Raw genomic sequence first — 8,057 nt, 5'->3', positions numbered from 1 at the left:
CTCAGGATCCAGAGAAAGTCAAACTTGTAGATCACAAGATAATTTAGTTGGGTCTCTGGTGATTAGCCTTGATACTAATAAAAATGGCTAAAATTTACTTTGTCCTTACTGTAGACATCCATCACATATTTAGGCACATGTTCAATACCCTTTATATTTAAATCTTACTCAATGCAGTTGTACCAACTGGAGATCAACTCAGATGAAAACGTTAAGCCTCAGAGATACTAACAACTTTCCCAGTGTCACACAGATAATAAATGCAAGAGCTAGGATTCAAAATTAAATGGGGTATCTCTGAGGACCAGGATCTGAAACTGTTCACTGTTTAACAATGATGGTTTGAGCAGATATCCAGAAAGCTATTCCAAACTTCCTAGAGTATACCTTGTAACTGTTTCATGAGTAAGAATGGAACTCAACATTTTGAATTTATGTCTCCCTTAGATCAAGAGGGAATAAATTACAAGAATGAAGGAGGAAGTGGAACAATTGAAGCAAATCTGGAAGCAGGGACAAGAAAGAGCTCTTCCCAGAATTATCGTGTGTCAACAATTTCTGTGATTCCTGCATGTAGTCTCAGTCATACTTACTATATAGCTCATGAGCCAGGGCAACCCACTGTTTTCCGTTGTGGTCTACCAGAAACACAAAGAGAAGAGCACAGTGGGTGAGGGGCTCTGCCTGTAAAGAAAGGAAGAGAAATGCCAGGATGAGTTGGCAGGAGGGAATATTGTCTAGGTGCCCTGTGAATGGAGTCTCACTGTCTGCATTGAAACCTGACTTTGATCCTTTTGACTGCAAGACATTTTTATGTATATTATTTATGTAAAAATTACATAAAATGCTGTGCTCTTATCAACTGTAGAGTGATGATAATGCTTGTTTCCCTGTTTTGGGGATAGTAATGCAGATAAGTGGTAACAGTCTAAATAAAGAACTTAGCTCAGATCCTGGTACATAGAATCCCTAACTAAAGGTCTGTAATATTGTGCTACTGTCATCATTTTCATCAGTATCATCCTCATCACCTTCTTGGTCCGTGTTCACTGCTTTGTGAACAATTCACTAGGACTCATTCCTGCTGTCATGGGGGAGATACCTACAATGGCAGAACCACTGTGGGAGAAAAGCGGAACTTTGAACGAGAGTTTTGGGATCCCCACAAGAATCACAAATATAAACTACATGGAGCTCTGAGCTGAAACTTTGCATATCATTGCCCTCCCATCTGTTTGTCCCAACTCTCCTATTTGTCCTACTGATGAAAAAACAATGTTCCTGACAGTGGCTTCTCTATCCACCATCTCTATGGTACTCACCTGGCTGCTTGGTGTCTCTGCTGGAGTATGGCCAAGGAATGAGAATCTGCTGCTGGTCTTCTGCCTAGCAAGCAATGAAAGTTCATGCTCTGTCCTCAGGACTGGGAGAAAGACAGAGTTAGTCATGGGCCTCTTGATGCAGATGGTGATTCTTGGGGAAGACACAGATGTGAACCCTGCTGGAGTGAGACCAGGATCCTAAAGGGCTGGAGGCACAGGCTGAGTATTTACTTTTCTATGGCCTTGAGAGCTCAACACACAGAGCTCATAATTAGCAAAACTCGTCCCTGTTATCCCATTCTCTGAGGACTTGCTATTATTAATGGAAGAGGAAAAGGGAAAAGTGAATTATTTGAAAGGGTCCTCTTTTCAGGAGGAAGCTTACCCATACTCCTCACTTCTGACTTCCAAGTTGCAGGGATTTTATAAATTCAGATGATTTTTTTCAATTAAAAAAAGCAACACGTGACTTGTATGTCAGCAAATTCATTGAGTTCATCATGCTATGTTTGGAGAATTATGTCTTCTTTACCAAGAACCTAATGCAATTTCCATTAATTTACATCTTTAAGGAGAATTTCCCATGTGTTTTTCTATATTCCTGCTTTGGGGTTTGGGACTTTATGTTTAGAGATGTATGCTTTTGCTATTTTGAATGACAGCCTAAGTTTTAATTTTTCTGTAGAATTTATGTATGTTTCATTATGTATGGAACATTAAATAACTATTTTGACACACTTATTAAATTGACAATTTGCTTAAATACTACAGGAGGTTTCTCAGATGTCTGCATTTTGCGTATAGGGCTGCGGCGATCTCAGGGCTTGACCAGAAGAGGATCTGATTCCAAGGTCACTCATGTGGCAATGGCAGGATTAAATTCTTTGTGTGCTGCTGGCCAAAGGCATCTCTCAGTTTCTTGCCATATGGGCTTCTCCATTGGGCAACTAACAACATGGCAGCTATCATCCATCAGCATGAGCTGGTGGGAGAGTAGAAGAAGGCTGGTGAGTTGAAAACCTGAGTCTATTTACACATTAATATAGAGTTGATATAACAATATTTGTTGATAGTTTGTTCACTGGATGCAAGTCACAAGGTCCAGCTCAATTAGAGACAGGTATATACAAGGGCACAAATAACAGGAGGCAGGGGATATTGGGAGCATCTTAGAAACTTCCCAGCACAAAAGCCTTATCCTCTATCAGAACTTTGAGCCATAAGCACAACAAGATTCTATAGATGTCTCTCTGGTTTCCTGCATAGTCCCCAACTCTTTACATCACCATCTTCTCAACAAACCTTTACTGGAGAAGGACAGGCACATGGAAAAACTTGCTCGGTTTTAGGTATTTCTGCCAACCCCCCACCGCCCTCCCCCATGCCGCTCCTGGCCATGTCATAAGAAGTTTCCCTGCTTTCTCTTATACCAACAGAGTACTTTCATCTTTGCCAGGAGAAGCCACAGCCAGTTCAGTACCAATATAATAAGCAAGTCTAAAAGCTTCTGATTTCTGCTCAACTAGTAAGGGCTCATCTCTCTTCAAATATATTTTCTTTAGAATCTTTGTATTTGAACTCTTGAAGTCTTTTTAAAAATGTGATTTTGGCTTGCATAGTGAGATAAAGTGGAATGTATGGGAATCATGATTTGCGGCAACCTCTATATCTTATCTTTGAAGTCCTATTGGCTCAGATTTCTTTGTATGAGGAACTCAGAGATTGATTGCTCATTAACTGATAGGAAGAAAGCTTGAGTATTTACTCAGTTAAGTTGGATATGGGAGAAAGTATACTAATCATGTGTGTGAGCATCAGTGGCAGGGTAAAATTTTAGGGAGCCCAAATGACCAAATGGCAGGAGTACAGAGAAGGATTAGAGAAGGAAAAGTGAGTGTTGAGACATGTTATATGTTTGGATGGGAAGAAAAATCCAAAATAAAACTGAAGTAATTTCATAATTGGAAGAGCCAATCAATTACTAGAATCATTGTCTGTGAAGGTGGTAGGCAATTTAGCTTAGTGGTAAAAGGCAGAGTAGATTAAACCAGTTACTGGATAGCTTTTCAGAAAGCCCACATTGCTACCTCAGAAACTGTGTATAGCATCTCTAAAGGAAAGATTGATATGTACTCAGGTACCTGGCTATGTAGCAGAAGACAGAAGGAGCCCATGACACATTGATCATGACAGAAGACAGGGAAACACATTTACAAAGTGGAGTCCTAAACAGCCTGTTCCTAGTGAAAGGAAAGATCTCCCCTTTGCTGAGGACATGGTCCTTTGCTATCCTTGAGCAACGAAAACAAAGATAAAGTTAAATTTATTAATAATCACTTGGGTGACAATGATCTACAGGCAAGATTAGAACCACACAGCCACTAGAAATATCAGACCACTACTAAGTATCAGTTGGATCCCCTTGACCAATACATAATCATTACAATCACTTTTTTATCATGAGCTCACTTTGCAATCTTCCAATTGCATCTCACAACCTAGCTTTACGATTTATCAGCCAGGGTTCAGTCAAGAAAAGAGAAACCACATTAGTTACTTTAATGAAGATAATTTAATATAAGTATGGCTAAACAGTTTTTAAAAGATGAAAAGCGTAAAAGAAAAAATATGGTAACAGAGAGTCATAGCTGTAGGATGTAGCGACATGATAGGCTAAGGGGTATAGGGAAAAGGTTGGGCATTGGTGCGTGTGACTTTACTGACTGTAATTGGAAGAATCTAAAGGGAAGCCAGATGGAACATTCGAGCATTGGTTTATAGTTTCCCACCCCCCACACACACACAGTATCACAAATTAGATTACAGAAGGGTACATTTGGAGCAGAAAAACAATAGCTTAATATCCAGCATATAGGACCAGCTCCAGTGTGTGGAGGGAGAAGATATTTGAAAACATATTCACAGGAATATGCCCAAAAAATCACATTGCCTGTTACTAAGGCAAACTCTTTCATATCTTCTCCTTTGTGAACTCTGATCACTTTAAAATCTTCAGGATCTGGTCATGAACAGTAAAGGACACAAGACATACAATTTATCTTGAATGAAAGGTCTGAAAAAATTCAATAGGTCTCCACCTTGGCTGCACATTGGACTCACCTGGAGAGCTGTTAAAACCGTTCACACTCTTTTCACTCTGAAGTCCAATTAAGTCTTAAACTATGGTTGTGGGACTCTGGCATGAGGATTTTTAAGGCTCATCAGATGATTCCAGTATGAGGCCAAGCTTGGGAACCAGTGACACACATTCTCTCACACAACCTGCATCAATAGGTTTGATTGAAGTCAAATTTTTATGGAAAATAGACACGGAAAGTGAAAATCGTTGAGAACTGTATATATATTTAAAAAGAGAGTTCTGAATTTCTACAGGATGCCTGGGTCATAGGTGACAAACACAGAAGATTCCAAAGATTGTGCAGTGATTTTGACACATGTGGGATCCCAGAATACTCCCTTCATCCCACCAAAGATGTGCCAAAAAAAAAAAAAATTTCAGATATGATAAATCAAGATGAATGAAAACCACGAGCTACAAAAATTATGTGACCAAACAGGCATGCCTGCCAATTCTAGACATTTAGTTTTTCTGTCATTTCTAATCCACAAAACAAAAAGTGGCCCAATATTGAGTCTAGGCTGTTCTGTTGAGATGCCTCTACATGGCCTTCTTGATGTCCCTGTTCCTCAGGCTGAAGATGAAGGGGTTCAGCATGGGAGTGACTGCAGTGTACATCACTGAGGCCACCATATCCTTCCTGGGGGAATGTGAAACAGGAGAACTGAGGTACATCCCAAGGCCTGTTCCATAAAATAGGCAAACAACTGAGAGATGAGAGGCCACAGATGGAGGAGGCTTTGTACTTCCCACCTGTTGTTGGCACTCCCAGAATGGAAGAAATAATTCAAGTGTAAGAGAAAAGGATCCCTGAGACTGGAATACCACCAAAGATGGCACCAATAAAATAGGTTAATATTTTATTGGTGGAGGTATTGTCACAGGCAAGCTTGAAGAGTTGAGGAGGATCACAGAAGAAATGAGGAATTTCCACATTCGTGCAAAAGGTAAGTTGTGATGTCATTAAGCAGTGCAGCTGGGAGTCCAAACGGCTGATCAACAAGACACCAGAAACAGCAAGCTATAGAGGTGTGGGTTCATCATGATCAGGTAGTGCAGGGGATAAGAAAACATAGCTATGAATCGATGATAGGCCATCGGAGTTAAGAGTAAACTGTCCAAACATCCAAAAAGATTTTAAAAAGACAACTGAATCAGGCAGCCCACATAGGAGATGACTCTGCTATGAGTTAGAAAGTCTGAAATAATCTTTGGGATCGCAGTAGCAATAAAACTAAGGTCAGCCATGGATAGGATGCAGAGGAAGAAGTACATGGGGGTGTGGAGGTGGGAGTCAGAGCTGACAGCCAGGATGATCAGCAGAGTCCCCAGCACAGTGACCAAGTACATTCACAGGAACAGGCCAAAGATTAGAGGTTGCAGTTCTGGATCATCTGAGAGCCCAAGAAATAGGAAATCCAAGACTCCTGTTAGATTCTGGGATTCCACATAGCAGAGACACCTTTTGGAAAATAAAAGAGAGTCGATATAAAGTAAAGAAGTATACGGGTACCCATAAGAGTGTCTATATTTTGCATTCAAGCAATTCATAGATTAAGTATTCATACTTGAGGACCATACCCCTTAGCCATATTTCTCAGCTGTGGCAAACATATTCTTCCTAGAACTCTGTTCTCATTGGCTTTTGCTCCATTCACCTGTCTCTATGTGCACCCACTTTAGAAAGACAGGGCTGAAAATTCAGAGGCACAGGATACTTAGAGATTTTAAAAATCCATGGACATACTAACATAGTAGTTCCCTTCTTTGATGGAAACAAAAGGAATGAGAAATATCAACTCCTTTAGAGAAAAGATTGTTATAATTAAAGGACATTAATAAGCATTCAAATGTACTTTATTTTATTCATATGCAGGGCAATTAATTCTCTTGATTTGGACTACATATAAAAACCCTATAAGAACTATGTAATAAAATGCCTGACTCCATTTTTTGAGTGTGACGTTTGGCTGCTAACAGTTTTTAAATCATGCCTCTTCTGTTTCTGCTCACTATCTAGGCTAGCTGATAAAAAAGACCATGTCCTCCAGTTGTAATAAATGAGTCCTGGGGATGTAATGTACACCATGGTGACTATAGTAACAATACTGTATTGCATGTTTGAAAGTTGCTAACAGAGTAGATCTTAAAGTTGTCAGCACAGGAAAAAAAAATTGGTAACTATGTATGGTGATGGATGTTAACTAGACTCATTGGGGTGATCAATTCACAATATACACAAATACTGAATCAGTTGTATACTTGAAACTAATATAATATTGTATGTTAATTACGCCTTAATTAAAAAAAAAGAAGAAAGCCTGGGTCTGTCCTCTTTCAGCAACAGAGAGAGATTCAAACCTCATAAGCCCATGCACATGTACAGGAACTCTCACTGGGAACCCACACCAAAACTACAATTAAAAAAACCCAAGCCAGCCACTTTCTTTGAACTCTTGTATCATTTCAGACCAGCTTAGAAGGCCTGCTATGCTTCCCCGAGACAGGGAGATCTTTTCTTTTTTTTAAAGATTGGCACCTGAGGTAACAACTGTTGCCAATCTTCTTTTTTTTCTTCTTCTTTTTGTTCTCCCCAAAGCCCCCCAGTATATAGTTGTATATTCTAGTTGTGAATGCCTCTTGTTGTGCAATGTGGGACGCCACCTCAACATGGCCTGATGAGGGGTGCCATATCTGCGCCTGGGAACTGGTGAAACCCAGACCCCAAGCAGAATGCCAGAACTTAGCCACTTGTCCACTGGGCCGCCCCCCGACAGGGAGATCTTTATATGTTGAATAAACTTTTTAAACCCCCTTGTGTGTTGGCGTTATCAGCCTCAACATCTGCCAAATTTTGATGTCCATGGAAGTGGAGGTCCATCGTATTTCTGCAGAGTGTCCACTACACTTGATGTAGCACATGGGGCACTGAGACAATGACTGCCACCCTCAGAGGTTTTTCTTCTCTTGCTCTGGCTTGCTCCCTGGCTCTGCTCCCTGATGATAAACATGTACTTTGAGCTACTGCCTCCTAGAAGCTTACCTTTTGGACTGTTCTGCATTCTGCTGCATTTGTTGAATCCTTCCAATTGAAACCAAGAATGAAGGGGTTAAATCTTCCCCGGGATAGAAAAAGAGAGGAAAAAAAATTTGAGATAAGCTTTGCTAACTGCACCTGGGCATACTCAGCATAATCAACTGTTTTTTAAATCTACCCAGGTCCTTCTGTCCCTCCTTAGTATATGAATGAGCTATTTTTCCCAGGAAGTCAAAGTCCAAACCTCAAGAAGAACAGATATTCAGCCTAACAAGGCCAAATGCAGGCTGAGAATGAGAAGTCATCAGAAAAGTCCAGACACTCAAGGAAAAAGACATTCCATCTTCTTTGCCAAATACAGGCTGGTGGGAAGGTGCCAACCAGCAAAGCCACATGCTCCCCCTTCCATACCTAAAAGCCCACATAAAAACCCCTACCTTTTCCCTTCAAGGAGGTGGATTTGAGTTTTAGCTCCCGTCTCCTCATCTGGCTGCCTTTTGATAATAAATCTATTTCCTTCCCACAAGCTTGATATTTTGGTCATTTGACTTTCCTGTGT

At 40.4% G+C, this 8,057-nt stretch overlaps 1 pseudogene; it reads right to left on the bottom strand.

Annotated features, from left to right (window-relative positions):
* Nucleotides 1-579: 579 nt before the first annotated feature.
* On the bottom strand, nt 580-7,533 carry LOC103541510 (olfactory receptor 7E178-like; annotated as a pseudogene).
* Between the last annotated feature and the right edge of the window lie 524 nt (nt 7,534-8,057).

This window comes from Equus przewalskii, chromosome 6 (genome assembly GCF_037783145.1).
Source record: "Equus przewalskii isolate Varuska chromosome 6, EquPr2, whole genome shotgun sequence".
NCBI lineage: Eukaryota > Metazoa > Chordata > Mammalia > Perissodactyla > Equidae > Equus > Equus przewalskii.
This window is presented reverse-complemented; position numbering and strand designations above follow the sequence as displayed.